The sequence below is a fragment of the Mirounga angustirostris genome, unplaced genomic scaffold (assembly GCF_029215605.1).
Source record: "Mirounga angustirostris isolate CCGP_5_RB_7025 unplaced genomic scaffold, mMirAng1.0.hap1 SCAF_10, whole genome shotgun sequence".
NCBI lineage: Eukaryota > Metazoa > Chordata > Mammalia > Carnivora > Phocidae > Mirounga > Mirounga angustirostris.
The window spans coordinates 107733695-107755488 of record NW_026991718.1 but is presented as its reverse complement, the minus strand read 5'-3'; the positions used below and the strand labels follow the sequence as shown (position 1 = coordinate 107755488).

General features: G+C 44.5%; 1 protein-coding gene across 5 annotated transcripts in view; it reads right to left on the bottom strand.

Moving 5' to 3' along the window:
• Positions 1-16723, bottom strand: part of SLC23A2 (solute carrier family 23 member 2) — a 146330-nt gene extending 129607 nt beyond the window's left edge. For 2 of the 5 annotated variants that reach the window (XM_064572855.1, XM_064572850.1), the window contains exon 1: positions 16588-16714. The gene's annotated coding sequence lies outside the window, so the exon portion shown is untranslated. Of the gene's footprint in view, positions 1-16587 lie in introns of all 5 variants that reach the window. The other 3 variants (XM_064572853.1, XM_064572851.1, XM_064572852.1) reach the window with 3 other exon arrangements.
• Positions 16724-21794: the final 5071 nt, after the last annotated feature.

Sequence of the window (21794 nt, the reverse complement as noted above, 5' to 3'; positions counted from 1 at the left end):
GCTGATTAGTAAAACCAGGGTTTGGAAGGACTGGCTGTCTACTCCACTAGACTATCAGAGACCAAAACACAGAATCCGGTCAGAAGTTCTAATACTGGAAAAATACAAATGTATTTTTGAGAGAGAAATTAACAGGAGGAGCCAGTCAACAAAAGCAAGACTGAGTTAGTTATCAGTGCGCATCCTTGAACTTCTGTCCTAGCGTCAGCCTGCACCCCTCCCCTTTGTATGCCCCCACACTCTGGAAATGTGCAGACCTGCCCTTTGCACACAAGGTTACAAGGCTGAGATCAAAGCCCAGGCCCCTGTGAGCAGTTCAGAGGAAACGTCGCTTGGAGCTCAATGACGCCCCACCTGACTTTCTCCCGGAAAGGCCACTCTGAATACACAAGAAAATATTCACAGCTCTTCTCTAGTTTCTTAATTGGGGTATGCAAAGGTCCTAAGTGCTACGGTTTCCAGGTTTTGATTTCACAGAGGAAAAAACACACAAAAAAATTGGCGGGGAGTGGGGGGTAACAGACATATATATAGAACTGTTATCTTTATATTTTACCATTTCCTTAAAAAAGGATGTTAATACTTCAGAAGCAGGGGCGCCTGGGTGGCTCAGTCGTTAAGCGTCTGCCTTCAGCTCAGGTCATGATCCCAGGGTCCTGGGATCGAGCCCACACCGGGCTCCCTGCTCTGCGGGGAAGCCTGCTTCTCCCTCTCCCATTCCCCCTGCTTCTGTTCCCTCTCTTGCTGTCTCTCTCCCTGTCAAATGAATAAATAAAATCTTAAAAAAAAAAAAAAAAAACCCTTCAGAAGCAGGGAAGATATAGCCCTGGGGCCAGTACCATTCACCGACCAGAAACTGAGCAACCAAATCATTTTGTCAATTCAGTAGATGCCAAAAAGGCTAACAAAATACCTACTCCTAATTCAAAAAACAAATACAAAACCCCTTTCATGAAACAAAATACTTGCTGAACAGGACAAAGGATATCTTCTGAAAACAAGGGCAAACACAAGATACTATGTACTCTTCATTGAGTACTTTTACATTGAGTTTGTATTTTTTAACTGATTTAAAAGAAGCACATGTACGTAACCCAAAAATCTAGGCGAAATGGGCAATTTCCTTAAAACAATTTTTTAAAACCCTGAACAAATAATAGTACACAAATAGAGAAAAATTACAAAAGCAAAGAACTGTGCTCAAAAAAAGATGCCAAGCTTAAGACAAATTTACAGTTACATCCTAACCTTCCTGGTAACGAAATAGGAAATGGGAAACCTTCCCAATTCCTCTGGGAAAACCGACAAGCTAACAAAGAAAGCAAAAGAGAAGAAAACTGTATGTTAACTTCACTTGCCAGTCCTAGATTTTTTTTTTTTAACTTTTGCGAATTTGACATGCAAAGAATGACATCTGGTTTCAATCTTGATTTCTTTGATCCATGTGTCTATAGTTCTCTTATGAACTGTTAAAGTGCCTTTTGTCCATTTTTTTCAGTAGGTTTGATTTTTTTTCTTATTCACTTGTAAGAGCTCCTTACAAATTAAGGACTTTAACCCTTTGTCATGTTGCAAATATTTTCCCCTGAAAAAGTAAATGACTGCTTTTTCCTCTCTGTTTATATCACTTGAAATAAAGGATAGCTTTTTCATTTCTCTAAAGTCAAATCTAGTATCTTTTTGCAATTGCTTCTAATACTTTTGTGCTTAGGAAGCCCCTCCTCATTCCAAGATCAGAGAAATATTCACCTTCATTTTCAGCAAGATGTTTTTGGTCAGAATAATTTTTAAATGTTTAACATCCGTCCCTTTAAAAATGCATATCCAGGGGCACCTTGGGTGGCTTAGCTGGTCAAGCAGCCGGCTCTTGGTTTCAGCTCAAGTCATGATCTCAGGGTCCTGGGGATTGAGCCTTGCATCAGGCTCCCCACTCAGCAGGGAGTCTGCTTGAGATTCTCTCCCCTTCCCTCTGCCCCTCCTCCTGCTTGTGTGCCAGCCCATCCTGTCCCCTCTGCCCCCCTCTCAAATAAATAAATCTTTTAAAAAAATAAAAATGCATATCCAATAAAATCATTGCTCTAGGAAAAGAACTAGATGAGTATAATTATACTCACTTTAGTTGTAAAACAAGTCAATGTCCAATATTTAAGGGCTAACTAAATTATGACAGTAAAATGCTTTATGATAAAACACTACAAAGCCATTCAGGAAAACAGTCATGCTCTGTTACTAAGTGGGGGGAGAGAGGGATGAGGCAGAACACCCCCATTTCTATATAAAAACTATATTTGTTTGGTAAACCAGGCAGTCTAGATACTTTAAAATATTAACAGTGATCCTCCCTGGGTGTCAGATTGCATGTGGGGTCCTATTTCTTTATGCTTTTCTCTTTTACATTACTAATGAACATTTATTGTATTTGTGATTAGAAAAAAAAAAGCTTAAAATTCATAAATATATATGCAAAACAAGCCACTAAAACTAATTTTGCCCACATGCTTAAGTTGCAACTGTCTTTCAAAAAAATTAAAAATGCCTTTCCTTCACTTAACACATTTAATCCCATATTACAAATAGGATAATAATGACTTAATTCAAGAAAAATGGAGGCCTGCCAATCTTCCTAATTACCCAAAAGATCTAAGGAGTAATGTCTGATTTATATTCCTGGCAAAATGACCAAATTAAAAACACAGTCCAATGACAATTATCAGTGGTAATAAGTCAAGCTCAGCTAACACAAACAGTTCCATTTTTCCTTAATAAACTGTGCCTTAGCACGTGAACATGTACAGCTGAGTTCAACTAAGCTGAAAAGCTAACCCCAAAAGCTTCCCTGTCAGACTGGACGGACGTGCCCTTATGCTCTAATGCCCCAATCTCTCTCTGAACAGCCCCATTCTCTGCCTATTGGTGAGGGGTGCTCCTTGACACACCCAGACATGACAGCTCAAGGGCGCTCCCTTGCTATCATTCCCCCCTTCCTGTACCCATTTCCGGGGCCTCATTACTGTGGAAGACAGGAGTAATTTTGGAGTAGAACCAGGGGTGTGTGTGAAGAGGGAGGACAAGATCCCCCCCTGGGACTTGCTAACCCCAGAACTCCCTAAAACTTTTCCAAAGTGCCAGAGAATGATCACAATTAGGTAATACCTGTAATCAGATTAAAGTAACTCAGGGTCAGAATTTTGAACTCAGAACCAGGGAAGACCTGGAGATGGTCATGTGAGGGTCTCAGACAGGCTACTTCTCCCCAGATGTACCTCAGTATCCTGCCCAAGATGGTGCTCCATAATGGTTGGGTGGGAGAATGAACACAAAGGGTAAATTAGAAATCCCACAGACCCACCCGCTAAGGGCAGTGAAGGGCACAGAGGGGAAGCAGAGATTCACACCCGGTTAGAAGCAGCAAGAGAACAGATTCCAACAGATTCCCACTAGAAACTGTGGAGAGGAAAATAATAATGCCTGGATGGGCACAGAGAGCACCTAGTGCCTACTGCAAGTCCTGTGCTACCCTCGTTATTAACAGCCCGCCCACGACCTCAGGAGTTAACAAGACTCACAAGGACTGAAAACTAGTTAGGACAAGCGTTTCCAGAGACCTGGAATACAGATGAAGTCCATATTTTGGAAAAAGCCTAAAGGATATAATTAGAAAAAGTTACTTGAGGCTATTATTGAAGCATGATGCAAAAGTCTCAATTTTTTAATAGTACCAGCGCAAAAGTAAGGAATGAAAGCACAAGAACTCCATCGACCCAAAACAGACATCATACATGCCCAAAGGGGAAAGCACTGAACATCAAAAGTGTCAAAATTTAAAACTGGAGTGGAAAGCTTGTCACTGACAATCTAGCCCCACTTTCTGGCTCTTTAGAGTAACAGCACCCCAACTCCCGGGTGATCCCACTTAAAGTTCCCATTCATTGGGACCAGGATGGTGAAAAATCTTCAAGTCCATATTTAACTTTTTAAAATTCAGCTGATTATTCCCATCATACTTTAAAAGACAAGCAGATTTGAAATCTAAAAAACCTTTTAAGCAAAATCACATCCTGACAGATTTTTATTCATCTTTAAGAAAAACGTTTCATTTGAAACTTTAGAGTCTGAAAAATGAGGGTTTTTTTTTTTTTGAAAACTAAAGTCCTAAAAATGATCTACAAATAAAACTTCCTGGATACATCATAAAATTACAAGACAAATTGGGAAACATATTTGTAACATTTACTAAAGTGCTAATACCTTTGCTATAAAAAGAACTGCTATAAATCACCAGGAGAAAGATGGAACAGAAAACTAGAAAAATTGGTAAAGGAAATAAATAAGCCAAACAAAATATAAATGGCCCAAAAAAACTCAGAAGTGTTCAAACTCACTAGTTACCGAAGAAAAGCAGAATAAACATAATGATTCTATTCTTTGCCCAAACTGGTTAAAAAAAGGGGGGGGAGGGTCAGGAAAGTTTAACATAGCAATAATTCCCAGTACCATTAACCTGGATGCAGTAAGTATCCTGCATATACGTTATGTAACAAAGCCTTAAAAATGTAAACAATGTCCCTTCCAAAAAAGTAGTCTAAAGAAATAATCTGAAAAATGCACACAGATTTCCATACAAGTCTGTTCACTATTGTATTATGTTCACCACAGCAAAAAATGGCTCATAAGCTAAATGCCCAACAATGGAAGGATTTGTCAAATAAAACATGATGCATTCAGCACAAATGAGCTGTTAAAAGCCATGTTTTTAAGGGCTATTTAATGATTTAGTCATTTGCCTAACGTACACTGCTAAATTAAAAAAAAAAAGAAAAAAGAAAACTGGTTTAAATAGCCCCTGTATCTCTATTTCAAAATACAAATATACATGTGTTCATATGTACATGTACACAAACAAAAAATTTTACTTTCAAATAAAGAAAAAATATTCAATGAGTAAAATAAGCTATTTTATGTGTTTCCACCAGTCCTAATATTCTTTAATATTCTAAGACAGGACACCAGTCTCACTTTCAGGCATTTTTCCAGTAATTCTGACCTTAATTCTGATCAATTCTGACCAATAGCTTCATATACTTCTATAGTAATTCTAACCAATAATTTCAGTGTTCTTTATACAACAATCCCTAAAATAGCTGTGCATTTCCTGCATATTCTTCTCAAATCAGCCCATTTCCTATCGCAGAAAAGCAAAAGAGAAATGACATTCCCCAGGGAGTGCTCTATCCTTGCTCCCTATACAGACCACAGACAACTACACACACCCAGGAGAAAGTAAAAAGCAAAATTCTTTTATTTCTCAGGAAAACAACGTCAATGGTCAGATTAAATGAAGAAAAAGGGGGGCACCTGGGTGGCTCAGTCGGTTAAGCATCTGCCTTCAGCCCAGGTCATGATCCCAGGGTCCTGGGATCAAGCCCCGCATCTGGCTCCTTGCTCAGCAGGGAGCCTGCTTGTCGTTCCCCCCCCACCTCGCCCGCTGCCTGCCGCTTCTCCCCGCTGCCTGCCGCTTCTCCCCCCTGCCTGCCGCTTCTCCCCGCTGCCTGCCGCTTCTCCCCGCTGCCTGCCGCTTCTCCCCGCTGCCTGTGCACTCTCTCGCTCTGACAAAATCTTTAAAAAAAAATGAAGAAAAAGTACACAGACCTCTCTAGCACATTTTTCACCAAAGTGACCAAATGCTTCACACATGCAGCTCCACAGTTAGCAGTATGCACACTTCATCCCATTGTACGTTCAGTCAACTATGCACAGGCTCTAAAAGGGGTAAATATCTGCACCTGACCTCACTTAGAGCAATGGTTCTCAACCCTGACCGCACAATGGAATCACCTGGGAAATTTTTTTTTCTTTCTTAATCCCAACAGTTAGGCTGTACTCCTGATCAAGTGCACCTTAGTCTCTGGGATGACACCAGGCAGCTGTAGTTTTTTAAAGTTTTCCAGATGATTCCAGTTTGCTGTCAAGGTTGAGGACCACTGACCAGAACATGTTTTTCAAACAATACATTAACACCCCATGAACATGAATAGAGAAATCAATTCACGGAGCTGGGGCCAGCAATTATTTTAACTAAAAAATAAAAGAATGGAACGGGCTAGAATAAGCTAGAATATAAAATGCATTGCTCCTAGTGCAAATAGATATTATCTCATGAAATTTTTCAGTTAAAAATATGTAGTTCTTGGCAATACTATCGAGACTGATCTACAGATTCAATGCAATCACTATCAAAATCCCATCTGCCTTTCTGGCAAAAATTGACAAAATGATCCTAAAATTCAAATAAAAATGCAAAGGACCAGAATAGCCAAAACAATCTTGGAAAAGAACAAAACTGGAGGACTCGTGCTTTCCAATTTCAAAACTTAATACAAGGCTATAGTAATTAAGATATCCGGGCATAAGGATGGACAAACAGATCTATGGGACAGAACAGAGAACCCAGAAATAAACCGTAACATTTATGGTCAGGTGATTTTCAACAAGGGTGCCAGGACAATTCAATAAGGAAAGAATAGTCTTCAACAAATGGTGCTGAGAGAACTGGAAATCACACATTAAGGAATGAAGTTGGACCCCTACCTCATACCATATACAAAAATTAACTCAAAACCAATCGAGGAATGCCTGAGAGGCTCAGTCGGTTAAGCGTCTGCCTTCAGCTCAGGTCATGATCCCAGAGTCCTGGGATCGAGCCCCACATCGGGCTCCCTGCTCCACGGGAAGCCTGCTTCTCCCTCTCCCACTCCTCCTGCTTGTGTTCCCTTTCTCAAGCTGTGTCTCTGTCTGCCAAATAAATAAATAAAATCTTTAAAAAAATTAAATTAAATAAATTAAATCTTTAAAAAGAAAACTTTTGTTTCAAAAGGACATCAGAAAGTAAAAGGTAACCTATAAAATGGGGAAAATTTATAAACTTTATATCAGATAAGAGACTGGTACATAAAAAATTAACAATAAAAAGACATCGACCCAATTTAAAAATGGGCAAAGGATTTGAATAGACATTTCTCCAAAGACATATAAATGGCCAGTAAGCACATGAAAAGAGACCCCCCCCCTTAGTCATTAGGGAAATGCAAATGAAATCCGCAATGAGATAACACTTCATACCCACTAGAATGGCTATCACCAAATAGACAGGCAGTAACAAGTGCTGGTGAGGATGTGGAGAAATTGCTACGGTCATATTGCCGACCCACCTACTTTGGAAAATTTGGCGGTTCCTGAAAATGTTAAACATAGAATTATCATATAACCCAGTAATCCCACACTTTGATATTTATCCAAAAGAACAGAAACATGATCACACAAACACGTGTACAGCAACATGCACAGAAGCATTATTCATAGCAGCTACAACGTAGAAACACCCCAAATGTCCATCAACTAATAATACAGCACTGATACATGCCACAACATGGATAAATCATAAAAACATGCTAAAAGCCCATCACAAAAGGGCACATATGGTATGATTCCATTTATATGAAATGGATATGGATAAAGCAAATCCATAGAAACAGCATAGGGTCGTGGTTGCCAGAAGCTGAGGGGAGGAAGAATGGGGACTGACCACTAATAGGTACGGGGTTTTCTTTTTGGGCTGATAAAAATGGTTTGGAAATGAAAAGTGGCGGTGTCTACAACTCAGTGTATATACTAAAACAACTGAAGCATACCCTTTAAAAAGGTGAGTTTTATGGAATAACAACTCAGTAAAGTTTTTTGGGGTTTTTTTTTGCAGGTTATTCTGTGTCGAGAGTTCCTTCCCCACCACTCCCTCAGAACCTCATGCAGTTCCTTTACCATAGGATAGTTCGGACAAATAACCTTTCCAACTCACAGGCGGAGTCGTGTATGGATTTCATGACCACATCACAAACTCAATTCAGGGCATCGCAACTAATTTTTTCATGAAATAGGAGTATAAGATTTCAGAATACACAGCATACAAAGTTATGTATGGTTTTTGTGCAACTTGTTTGAGATGCGCACAAACACACTTGATGCATATATACTTATCAATGAGTCAGTCAAAACAAAGTCTGGAAAATGTACTTCAGGAGTTGACTGACACCTGACACCTACTCAAAACAAAACAAAACAAAAATAAGGATGAGATTTTAAGAGCTGAAAACAGAAATTGGAGGGAAAAAAAAAGTTGAAGTCACTCTGGAGCATTGCCCTAAGCACTGAACTAAATGCTAGGAAAAGTGAGCTGGACCCCATCTGCTTTTACTGCCCAAGTAATAATATAAGACTCCCTATCCCATCCACCCCCGCCAGGGCTTCCGAGGGGGTGCAGAGCAGCATCTGGGGCCCCTGGTCAATGAGCCCACAGCTGATCCCACAGGGAGTTCAAGAGGTGAAGGTGCAAACCCATCATTTGAAACTGGGGGGAGAAGTGGGGACACAGGCTGCAGGATGGGCAGCCTGGACGTGCAGGGCCTGAACTCACACCGGGTGTCAGGAAGCAGGTGCGAAAAGCAGAACTTCAACAGAAGAGGCAAATCGAGATTGCTAGAGTATTCAGTTTATCTTCACAGGGATGAAAGAGAAAGGAAGGGAAACAAGAAGCCACAAAAACTTCTCTGAGGGAGAGCACATTTTCAAAGACTGCGGGTCAGAATCCCCAACACAAAAGATGCCAGGAGCTGCACAATATGACAGCATGGTTAGAAAACAGAGGCCCTGGGGATGAACCTGAAGATAAGACAGAACTCCTATAATTCCCCCTGGCAAGAAATTTGAGGTCATCCTCAAATTAGCAGGGAAACTGAACTTCTTTGTGGAGAATTACCACAATAACAGGGACAGATTCTACCAAGGATTTTTGTGGTACACAAAATTCCAGGGTCAATGTCAAGGTGAGAAACTTTGTTCATTCAAAAACATTATGTATATATAATACTGCAATTTAGTGAAAAAGACCTTGAAAAGAGGACACTTCTTCGATATCATAAAAGATTATATACAATAATGCATTCCAGTAAAAACTGACTAAAAGGACCGTCACATTAAAACCTGTTCTATAAATACTAATTTATTAAGAAAACGAAACATATGGGGCACCCGACTGGCTCAGTTAGGAGAGCATGCAACTCTTGATCTCGGGGTAGTGAGTTCAAGCCCCTCACTGGGCGCAGAGCCTAATTTAAAAAAAAAAAAAAGAGAGAGAGAGAAAAGAAAAAGGAAAAAAGAAATGTATAAGGAAAAAACCCCAGGGCACCTGGGTGGCTCAGTTGTTAAGCGTCTGCCTTCGGCTCAGGTCATGATCCCAGGGTCCTGGGATCGAGTCCCACATCGGGCTCCCTGCTCAGCAGGAAGCCCGCTTCTCCCTCTCCCACTCCCCCTGCTTGTGTTCCTGCTCTCGCTCTCTGTCAAATAAATAAATAAAATCTTTAAAAAAAAAGAAGAAAAGAAAAAAAACCCAAAGGGGGCTCCTGGATGGCTCAGTTAAGCATCTGACTTCCGCTCAGGTCATAATCTTGGGGTCCTGGGATCGAATCCCATGCAGGGCTCCCTGCTCAGCGGGTAATCTGCTTAAGATTCTCTCTCTCCCTCTCCCCCTCTACTTTGTACATTCTCTAAAATAAATAAATCTTTAAAAAAAATAACTTTTTATTTCGTTAGGACACAGATTTTGGCTAACATAACTATCCTGAGTAATACAAGTGGTTGGTTCTAAGATATATAGACTGCAATCAGGTACTTTCTCTATTCTTGCTCTTTACCAGTGGGAGGAAGGGAGGGGCAAGGGGAAATCACCTCATTCTAAATAAATATTTTTAAATAAAGAGCAATAAACAAGTAATCTGCAGACATTTATTAAGGAAAAAAAATCTAGAAAAATGAAAGCTATAAAAGATCTGCATAAACCCAAAGATTTATGTTCACAAACAGAATAATTCATTAGAAAGATAACAAGTCTCCCCAAATTTATATACATTTAATAAAATTTCCCATTATTTTGAAACCCTAAAATGAAAAATACAGGATAAAAAAGAACAGACCATAGGCACTACCAGACAGTAAAGCCTACTATAGAGTGATCATAATGATGAAAATAACAAGGTGCTGGCAAAGGAATAGACAGATAAATGGAATAAAACAGCAAGTCCCACAACAGATCTAAGGATTCAGCATATGATTAAGGTGTCATTTTAATAAGACAAGGATGAAAACGAATAAATGGTGCTGGAAAAAATGTAGAGGAAAAAATAATCCTTACTCCATGCCACACTCCAAGTATTAAATAACAGCCAAATATTTTTAAAAAGAACGAAGAAACAGGGGCGCCTGGGTGGCTCAGGCATTAAGCGTCTGCCTTGGGCTCAGGTCATGATCCCAGGGTCCTGGGATCAAGCCCGGCATCGGGCTCCCTGCTCCGCGGGAAGCCTGCTTCTCCCTCTTCTACTCCCCCTGCTTGTGTTCCCTCTCTCGCTGTGTCTCTCTCTGTCAAATAAATAAATAAAATCTTAAAAAAAAAAAAAAGGAACGAAGAAACATATAAAGGAATATTAATAAAATCTTGGGGTAGAGAAGGCACGAGAAAGAAAAAGATTGACAGATCTGAATTCAAAGCATAGACAAATATTTGCAACTTATGACAAAAAAATGCAAATCTTAATGGCTTATTTCTCAGAGTGAAAGTAGGATTAAAATAACACATCCAGTAGCATCAACTTTACTCAAAGATTAAGAAGGAAAAATGTTTCATATTAAACCAAGCTGATGTTTCTGGAATAGAATAAAAAATTCACATTATTTTTAGATAAAACAGAAGATTTAAAAGAAGTGCCATGCTTGTTATACTCCCTAACACTTCAAAATACGCCTATATTCCCCATACCATACTTCTGTGGAATAATTTGTGAATCAGTGTCTTAATATATAAAGAGTTCTCGATGATAAAATATGAATTCAATAGAAAGTGTTCAGCACTGATGTCATCCATACCACTGTGAAGCAGAGGTAATCAAACTCTTCCTAAAAAGGGCCAGAAAGCAAATATCTCAGGCCTGCAGGTCATATGGTGTTTCGAATGCACAAGGCTGTGCTTCAGTAAAACCTGATTTACCAGAACAGGTCGGGGGCGGGGGGGTTCTCTCACTGGCAGCATCCGAAATGCAAATTATCGGGTCCCACCCAGACCTTCTGAATGAGAAACTCTCCAGTTTGAGTTCTACCACGTCAGATGAGGAAGAGATTGTACCCCCAAGCCAGCGGATCTGCCTCTGGAGACAGCAAAGGATTTCAGCCAGCACTGCGGAGGGGACAAGAGAGCCAAACCAATTTGACTATATGAGGAACAGCAGTTCCAGCAGTGCTCTCCATCAGAAGAGGGGTGGAGAAAGACCATCCACAGAGGCCTAACACCACGGCCTCCTGGATGAAGGGATGGTCCCGAATGAAAACGCTAATGCAAGTTTAATTTAATGAAGCTGGTGGCAAAGGAATAACACCTCAAAGGGAGACCATGTAAAAGAAAGGTCTATGTGTTGGGGGGCGGGGGGTGTCTTTGTGGATGATTCCTACAGGAAATGCCAGGGGGAACTAACAGAAGGAACAAAGGACCCGCGGCTCCTGGCTGGCTCAATCAGTGGAGCGTGCCACTCTTGATCTCGGTCAGGGTTGTGGGTTCGAGCCCTACGTTGGGCGTTAGATGTAGAGGTTACTTAAAAAAATAAAATCTTAAAAAAAAAAGGGGGGGGGGAGGAGCAAAGAACCAAGCTGGGGTACACAGAGGAAACACCATAGCCAGGAATGAAAAACAGGCCAGATTAGAGAAGGGGGGGGGAGCAAGAAGGATCCAGACCTCAGCCCCCTCAGCTGTAAAGTGGGAACCAGAGTAATACCCATTTCCCAGGGCTGCCGTAATTAAAGGACATTAGTGAACACAGGAGGTGCTAGGCAGAGCACCCGGCACCCAACACTAGCTTCTCTACCCTCTTCTATGTCAACAGGAACGTACAAACCCAGAGCTTCAGACAAGACTTGGGAAGGGCAGTCTATCACTGAGGGCCCCAGATTACTGGAGGTTAAGAGTAGAAATCAAGACCCAAGAGTGAACTCAGGTAAGTTACCCAAACTCCAGATTCTTCATTGATAAAATGCAGCCCAGAACGCCTCTGCCTGCCAGTTGCTGGGACTAACAGTATGGACCACAAGTGCTCAGCACAGAGCTGATGTGCAGTGTTAGTGGGCCCCCTAAGTCATGGGGCCCGCTGTCCAGTCTTTCTTGGGTCCCCTCTACTGCCTGGAGAGGCTCCCAGAGGAGAAGTGCATTTTACTACTGCGAATGAAGAAGGCTTTCCTGACCGCTGACCAGAGAAAGCCATGGTTTGGGGCAGCCAGGCAAGCAATGGCCCAAGGCAACTCTGACCCCCTCAACTGAAGGACTCACTGAGGCTGCAGAGAAACAATAAGGAAGAACTGGAGTCAAAACGATGGCCAACAGAAAGGCTTGGGGCCGCAATCTAAAGCTACTGAACAGTGCATGGCAGTGAGAATACTTAAGTCCGAAGTATGACCCTCTGTGAAATTATCCATTGTTCACCACTGTGTTCATTACACTTGAATACTTAGATGTTTCTGTATACAGCATATATGCAGATCCTGCCTACCACAGTTCCTGGGATATAGGAATTTTCAAAGGTCATTTTTGATGAATCCAGCTCTTTGCTTTTTGTGCTATCTTTAGATTCTAGGCCTGCATAACATGCAACCCCACTGAAGTAGTGCAAGAAATGGTTACTGAATAAATGAGGAGATGGAACTCTCCTTCGTGGAGTACATTTTCAGAGGGCCCTAGAAGCCACCTACATCTGAGGTCAGGGACTTGCTGAGGTCAGAGGAGAGAATTAAGACTACGGACATCGAGAAGTTCTCAGAAAGATTTACATTTCCGCAGAGGAGGAGCTCCCCCAAACACCCACTCCCCCTCCCTTTATGACTACATTTGGGTTTGTCAGGTTGGCATGACAACATGCCCTAAACCTGCTCCTCAGCCATCTCAGACATCTTGGGTTCCTTTCATTCTAAGTGCTCAGGCCAGAAACTTGGACATTGCCCTCAACTCTCTTTTGTACATACCACCCCCACCTCGATTATCTGGTCTATCAGAGATCTCCTCAGCCCCACCTCAGAATCCCATCACTTCTCACCACCTCCACGACTACCCCGCCATCACCCTGGTCTGACCACCACCCTCAGCCCTCACCCAGGAGGTCACCCTGCTGCCCTGCCCTCCCTGCTTCTAGTTGATTCTCAAACAGCAATAACCAGCATGTCCCTGTTAAAAGCTAGGTCAGTCCCTGTCCCCTCTACTCAAAACCCTCCATCGGCTCCCATTCTCCTCAAAGTAAAATCCATAGACCTTACTGTCACATGGCCTTACATGATTCAACTCCCACTGTCTCTTTGACCCCAAAAACCAAATGCTCTCCTCCTGCCTCAGGGCCTCTGCATCTGCTGCTGCCTCCACTGGGAACATTATGCCCTCAGATATCCCCATGACTCACTTCCTTCACATCTTCACTCAAAGGTGACTCTGGCCTTCCCTGTCTATCCTTCCTAAAATTTCAGCTCCCACGCCAACATTTAATACCCTCAATCCTGCCAGATTCTTCTTCAGGGCATGAAATCTCTTTGCCTCCTCATCAGAGTGTGAGCTCCATGTGGGCAGAGAATCTCCATGCAGCAACCAGAGCACCAAAAACACTGCCTGGCACACAGCAGGTTCTCAATAAATGTACTAAATATGTGAAAATCCTATGAAAAGTATAAGCTGCAAGCAAACCTCAATTATTCAAGTGTCAACGATCTAGAACCTACGACAAAATAACAGGCTAGAAATAGCAAAGCTGGGGAGAAAAGGAAGACAGTGCCATAAGGCACACACAGTATGCCTTATGGTATCAGTAATGCACAGCTCAGTAATGCACAGCTTAACCTGGAGCAGGAATGTTCCCTAGCAAAAGAATAAAAGCCCAGACAGGCGGTCCTCTGAGAAGAGAATAACTGGAAGAACAGCAGGGAGTAAAAATGAATTAATGAGGTTAGCTGGCATTGGGAACGGACCAGTGTGTTGGGAGTTTTATAGGCAAGGCCTGGGAAGGACTGTAAAATGTTTAAATTAGAAAAGAAGCCTAAGAGGATTAAATAAAAATAAGGTTTTTTTGTTTTGGGGTTTTTTTTTTAAGATTTTTATTTATTTGACAGAGAGAGATACAGCGAGAGAGGGAACACAAGCAGGGGGAGTGGGAGAGAGAGAAGCAGGCTTCCCGCCGAGCAGGGAGCCCGATGCGGGGCTCGATCCCAGGGCCCTGGGATCATGACCTGAGCCGAAGGCAGACGCTTAACGACTGAGCCACCCAGGTGCCCCAAAAATAAGTTTTTAAAAAGCTTTCATTTACGAGTACAAAGCACTATGTAATTGCAAATTATGACGGTTGACTTTTAATTCCCTTAAGCAAAATGGGAAAATTCCTCAAGATACCAGTGGTGCCAGAAAGGAGTCCCCAAAAGGATCCCAGCTTTGTCTTTAGAGACACTGAACAGGATGGCAATAGCCAATTTAGGACTTCTAATATCCCAGACCTTAGGCTCCTTGAGGGCAAAAGACTGAATGTTGAGTACTCAACAATGATTTGTTCAACAGCACCTGGCACCAAATTAGCAGATGGACTACCGGAAGGCTATGTGAGCTCGCTCCTGCCACACCTAACTCCTGCACTACTAAGACCTCTAGCCTTTGCTACGCAAACGAGACAGACAAGGTAGCTGGCATGAAACCTAGCAAAACCCTCTACAGATATTCTAGCCAAGTACTTTCATAAGCATTTTTGAAACATCCTAACAGACATTTGAACTCAGCTTCATTAACTTTGCCACAGTCAGAAAATACAACTGCCATGCAACCATGTGAAAAAAGAAAAAAAGTCAATATGTAAAGTTCCTGAAATACCTCTTTCCTTAAAAAAAAAAAAAAAAAATCACTCCCCACTCAGAGCAAAAAAAAAAAACCAAGAGAAATGCCCTGGAATTCAAAGAAAGAATCGGTCGCCATTTTGACAAAGGAAATGGTCTAGAAAGCAGATAGCTCCTGCTCAGGCTGTCAGGTGAAACAGGTAGCTTGGCTGGACACACCTGCTCACCTCTTTCAACTAACAGGTGTGCCATAAGGGCTTACACTGCACACCCACCGCTGGCCATTTAAAAGGCTGGTGCCCAAACGCTATTAAATTCTGGATAAGTGAAAAGAGACCACTAGTGACAGGTTCACAAGTGATCCTGATAGAGTCCACCATAACGCAGGACAGAATTCCGAATCTCTGAGCTGAAAGGCCCTTTATAAATCTCACCAGATTCCAACACCTTCGGGGCTATCCAGGGAAAGTCATGTGCAAAGGTAAAAAGGCAGGTGTAGACAACTGGAAATGGTGACGCCCCAGCCCAACAGCATTCAAATGCAAAATCATAAAAATAAAAAACCTTCAGCTACCCCGGATTCTTGTCTCTGGCTTTAGAGAGGAAGAAACTGGCCGCGAGAAGTCACATGGCCAATTAATGACAGCTCAAACCAGACTGCCTCGGGACTCCCGGTCCCATGTCCTCGCACATCACCGGCCTTCTCAGCACACCCAAACGTCAGCAGGGACAGCATCGTCCCCCTCCCATCTTCCAGCATTGCAAGAATAAAAGTAACAGCCCCCGCTGACGCCCCAGACCCAGAAATCAATTATGAGTGACTTCCTTCCACCTGCAGTTACCCTCATTTACCCTTTGCTCTGACAATCAAGAATTTCTCATCAGTCATGCTTAAAACCCCCAGCCTGTAGGCCGAGTTCCTGTCAGCTACCCACTCAAGGGTATATCCAGAGTCAAAGGAGGGTGAAAATTCTGAGCCCTTAAAGTAGTCACACTCGAAAATGTCAATTTCTCCTTCCAGCAAGGTAGCAACAAGGGGAATTCGCGACCCCCGGGGGAACAGGCCGAAGAGAAAGGCCCTGGGGTCCGAGGAGCGGCTTCTAAAATTACTTGGCGCAGCCTTTGTAGGAGAGAAGAAAGCAAAAAATGTACAAGGCACCCCCCGCCGCCCTCTTGATGGCCCCGAATTCCGGGGGCGCGGGAATGCCAGCGCGCACCTCCCGGGGAGGGACGAGGGGAGAGCGACCCCAGGACGCGCGGGCCGAGGGCCCGGGAGGAGGCGGCGGCCGCGGCCAGCCGGGTCCCGGGGGACCCACTTGCCTCCCCGCGGCGCGGCCTGAGGGCCCGAGCGCGCTGCGGCTCCCGGGGAGGGCCGGGTGAGCGCCCAGGGGCCCGAGCGGGCCCGGTGGGGCGGCGGAGGCTGGGGGTTCGCCGGGCATCCACGGGTCCCGCGGCCACCCGGGCCCGCGGGTGCGGGGACCCGGGGGACCGGCCGGGGCTGGGGGGGCGCAGGCCGCGCCGCGGGGCCGGTGACAGCGCGCGGGGGCCGTGCCAGGCCGGCCTCGTGGGCGCGGCGGGCACCTCGCGGCCCGGCCCGGCAGGTGCGGCTCGCGGGCAGGGCGGGGGACGCGGCGGCCCGGCTCTCACCTGGCTGCAGCTCGCTGGGCTCCCGTCCTGCCGCCGCGCCTCGGCGCCGCAGTGCCAGCCGCCGCCGCCGCCGCCGCCGCCTCCGCCTCCGGTCCCCGCGACAGCCGCCTGCAAAATGGCGCCGCGGAGGGGCGGGCCGGGGGCGGGGAGCCGCGGAGCCGCCCGCCCCCGCGCCGCCCGGGACCCACCTCCCTCTCCGCCCCCGACCCCCCGCCCGCCGGCCTCCCCCGGGGGAGGGGCTGCCCCCCTCACGCGGGGTCCCGGGCTGGGCAGCCGGCCCCCACCCCAGCCGCTCCCCGCGGCGTTCCCCGCGCGCACCCCCACCCCATGTCCCTTTGAGCTCCCCTCCCTGCGTGGAAATCGCCCCCCTTCTCGCGCCTTCCCGCCACACCTGCTCCTGGGGCCCACCTGGAATGCAGAGCTCCCGCCCGGAGCCTCCCCCTCCTGGCTCCCCCCTTTTACCCTGCCTGACACTGAGCCCTGTCATCGCTGCGGGAAGATAATCGTGCAGTTGGCGCGATGCATTGGGCTCAGGGGGCTGGAGGTTTTAAGGCAATTTCACCGTTTCTCGGGTTGGGCCGTCAGGTTTTTTAACTTACTGGAGGAGAGGTCCTCATTACATCATGCAGACACGGTAATACAGCCCGAGGTTCCTCAGACTCCACTGCCCTGGGGATCGTGTTTAACTGCGGGTTGTGATTCAGCGGGTCTGGGGTGCAGCCCGAGATACTGCATTTCTGAAAAGCTCCCGTGGTGATGCCGCTGGATGAGGGCCGCTGAGCGGAAGGGGCTGCAGGTAAAATTTAGCTCATCGCAGCCCCACCTTGAGCGCTTGAGTGAGACGCACGTGGTTGCCCCCCCCCCCCCCCCACACACACACCCGGGCTGCCGAGGCCGGAGGTCTGGAGTGAGAGGAACTTGCATTTCTGACAGCTTCCCAGGTGATGCTGCAGCTGCCGTCTGATGTTCACACTTCGCGAGCCACTGCTGAAGACTATCTGAATACACGGCCAGAAACAAACCAAAAAACACTAATAATTAGCACTCTCCTAGCACCTTCCATCTTGAAACCACTGTGGTGGTTGCTGTTTCCACCGAATAATAACTGACTAGTTCCCCCAAGCACCTCGAGAGAGAGCTGAAGAATTGTGGACTGTGTTTGACCTGACATGGGGAGGAGCAGATTTCATCATCGGAATTTTCTGCCTGTTTTACACACTTTGGGGAACTCCATGTTACAGGTATCAATGGGGGGGGGGAGGGAGTATGACTAGCAACTGGGAATTTCATCAAATACAAAGTGTAGGCTGTTTGTAAGAGTTATGCGTCATCATGTTTACCTCTCTAATAACTTGTATGTTTAAAATACAAGAGTTGGCTTGTAAAATTCAGTACACATTTTATTGTATGTCAACTATACTTGAATTAAAAAAACATTTTTTCTACATTGGAAGGTCAGGTGTTCTGATCCTCATTGAAGATGGAGGAAGTAAGAGATGAAAAGCCTGTGACCAACACCTAGAGAAAAATTCACGTCCCCTCTCCATGTAACATCCTCAGCAGTGAGAGTGTTTTCTAGCCAACCTTTATTTTGGGGGGTGAGGAGGACTATGGGTCCTGCTCAGCCAGGAATGCGAGATCTGGGATAGAAAAAGGAGGGAGTCTTCAGTGCATCTTCAGGGTCTCTTTCTCCCTCACAGATTTTCTCTATCCTAAAAAAAACTTCCACTATCCCAGCCTCTCTTCCTTCCCCCTCCTTCTCATCACTCCTCAGGCTGATGGTGTCACTCCCTGCTTTCTCAGACGTCACCAGTGACCTTCTAATAGCCAAATCCAATTGCCTGTTTAGAACACTTATTTTCTATGGAGACGGCTCTGTAACCTTCCATTCACTTCTCCCTCCTTCTTGAAACTCTTTTTTAGGGATAATACCACTGGGTCTTACATGTCCTACACCCCCCTACTTCCTTCTCAGTGATGTAAGAGTTGCCCCATGCTCACCCCTAAAAAGATTAGTTTTTACTAACATTTCCTTTCTCTCCCATCTTTTCCCTTGCTCTTTACTTCTCGAATCCCCTCTGAAAGGCAACATTTCCTCATGGTTCCCAGTCTCTCTCTCTCTCTCTCTCTCTCAACCAGATGTCTTTCTGAACTTCTGGACACACATTTCCGATTGCCCTAGATAACCTCCCTAGATACTACCCAGGAATTTTAAATATGGCATCTCCCTACTCCTTCTTCTCCTACTACAAACTTGCTTCTTATCTGGGCTCTCCCATTTTGCCACCAGAAACTTTGAAGTTGACTTTGGCTGTCTGTTCTCAGCCCCCATGTCCATTCTGTCAACCTATGTATGGCCAACTGGAACAAGGAAGTGTATCTGGAATTCTCTTCTCTGCATGTATCATCCCAAACCCTCACTGGCTCTTCCTTGGACTGTTGAAAAAGTTTCTCTCTGGCCTCTTTTTTTTTTTTAAAGATTTTATTTATTTATTCATGAGAGACAGAGAGAGAGAGAGAGAGGCAGAGGGAGAAGCAGGCTCCCAAGGAGCAGGAAGCCCGATGCGGGACTCGATCCCAGGACCCTGAAATCATGACCTGAGCCAAAGGCAGATGCTTAACCATCTGAGCCACCCAGGCGCCCTCTCTCTGGCCTCTTGGCCTCAAGAGTTATCTCCCAAAGCCATCCTTGTTATCATCCCAAAACACAAAATTGACCACTTCCTCCGCTTCTGGAAATTCTTGGGGGCCTCCAGGTCTGGTAAAAACAAACAAACAAACAAACAAACAAACAAAAAACAGAATATAGGCTATTTCCCAGCACAGCATTCAGAGCCCTTTGCCAGCTAGTCTCCAGCTGCTTCTTTTTTTCTGGACAAAGTACCACTTTTTGCAGCTAGCAGATGGGAGTTGGTATCAGGGGATGACCTTGACTTCAACCTTGGAGGGTTCTTGCGAGGATTAAATGAGATCTTTTATATAAAGTGCTTATTCAGGGCTGGAATACATAAGTATATTTTACATAGTCAATATGTATCCATGTCTTTATTTTCATACAATTATTTTTATCATCAATTCAAAAAATACATGAATAATTTCCTAGTCGTTTCATTTTCCTATTTCCTATTCACTTTCCTTTCCTAGTATAGAAGATACAAACAGGGGTTTTTTTCTTTCCCCTTAACTTCTCTAAACTAAATCAGCAGAACGTTTTGTGACCTGGATAATTTGATTGAAATTTCTGTCATTTCCAGGCTGTGTTATTTTTGAGAGGTAATTGTAGCTTGGGGGCTATTCCATCTTTATACAGTGCTTTTCTTTACCATATTTATTTCCGATATCTCTCTGGAGTATAGAACTGAGATTGGCAAACTTTCCACAAAGGGCCTGATAGTGAATGTCTTAGGCTCTGTGGGCCAAGAGGCAAAATCAAGGATATTATATGGGTGGTTATAAAATGAGAGAAAATGAATTTCCACAAATTTTTTATTGATGAAATTCAAAATACAACTATAGCAATTGGGTATAAGCTTTTTGTAGTACACGTCTGTTAATGAGAAGAACGGAATGGGGGGGCAACAGGGAATAAGATTTTCTTCATTTGACTCAAAGCTAGTGTCTCCAGTATCATCAAATCGGTCACAAATGAGCATCTGTAAAAACCATTCTTAGATGGTACAAAAACAGGCCGTGGGGTGTAGTCTGCCAACCCCTGATCTAAACCATAACTCCCCTCACTTTGGGTTGTTTCCTCAGGGTAATATGGGGCCAATATAATTTATAATAGGTCTTCAGTGATAGAAGAAAGCAAAACGACAGTCATTTCAAAGTCTTTTCTTCTAACTCTGAGAAAGTGCTTGGAGCAGAGGGTGGAAGCTTCATCCATACACCACGTCTTGGTGTCAGAGGAACTGACACTTTCTAAATCAGACTCACATTGGCATATGCCCAGGTATGAGGCAGCCTGGGACAGCCCAAGATCTGCCTGAATAATCTCTCTCTCTCTCTTTTTTTTTTTACATGCTCAAGGATGTGCATTGCAGCATTGTTTCAAATAGGAAAAAAAAAAAAAAAAAACCCTGAAACGCAACCCAAATGTGCAACAACTGGGGAATGGCTGAATAAACTGGAGTATATTTCACTGTATGAAATACCACGTAGCCCTCGCACTGCCCCCAGCCCCATGCTCTTTTTAAAATTGCTACATAATTCGCATACCACAGTAGTCACCATTTAAAGTATACAGTTCAGGGGCGCCTGGGTGGCTCAGGTGGTTAAGCGGCTACTTTCAGCTCAGGTCATGATCCTGGAGTCCTGGGATCGAGTCCCGCATCGGGCTCCCTGCTTGGCAGGGAGTCTGCTTCTCCCTCTGACCCTCCTCCCTCTCATGCTCTCTGTCTCTCATTCTCTCTCTCTCAAATAAAAAAAAAAAAAAATCTTTTAAAAAAAAATAATAAAGTATACAGTTCAGCGGGTTTTAGTATATTGGCAAAGCTGTACGGCCATTACCATTATATAACTTCAGAACATTTCATCACCCCAAAAAGAAACCCTATACCTATTATCAGTAGTTCCCCCCTATTTCCCCATTCCTCCAGCCCCTGGCAACCACTAATCTACACTCTATTTCTATGGATTTGCCTATTCTGGACATTGAATATAAATCAAATCACATTAATATGTGGTCCTCTGCAATCAGCTGTTTTCACCTAGCACAATGTTTTCAAGGTTCATCCATGTTGTAGCATGTGTCAGCACTTCGTGTTTTTTCCTTTTTAAGATTTATTTATTCATGGGGCACCTGGGTGGCTCAGTTGGTTGGGCGACTGCCTTCGGCTCAGGTCATGATCCTGGAGTCCCTGGATCGAGTCCCGCATCGGGCTCCCTGCTCAGCGGGGGATCTGCTTCTCCCTCTGACCCTCCCCCCTCTCATGTGCTCTCTCTCATTCTCTCTCTCTCAAATAAATGGATAAAATCTTTTAAAAAAAAAAAAGATTTATTTATTCATTTTAGAGAGAGTGAGAGAGAGAGAGAGAGCGCACGTGCCCACGAGCATGGGGCGGGAGGGAGGAGCAGAGGGAGAGAGAATCTCAAGCAGACTCTGTGCTGAGTGTGGAGCCCAAGGCCGGGGATCAATCTCAAGGCCTGAGCTCACTTCCTGAGCCGAAACCAAGAGTCCGACGCTCAACCAACTGCCCCACCCAAGC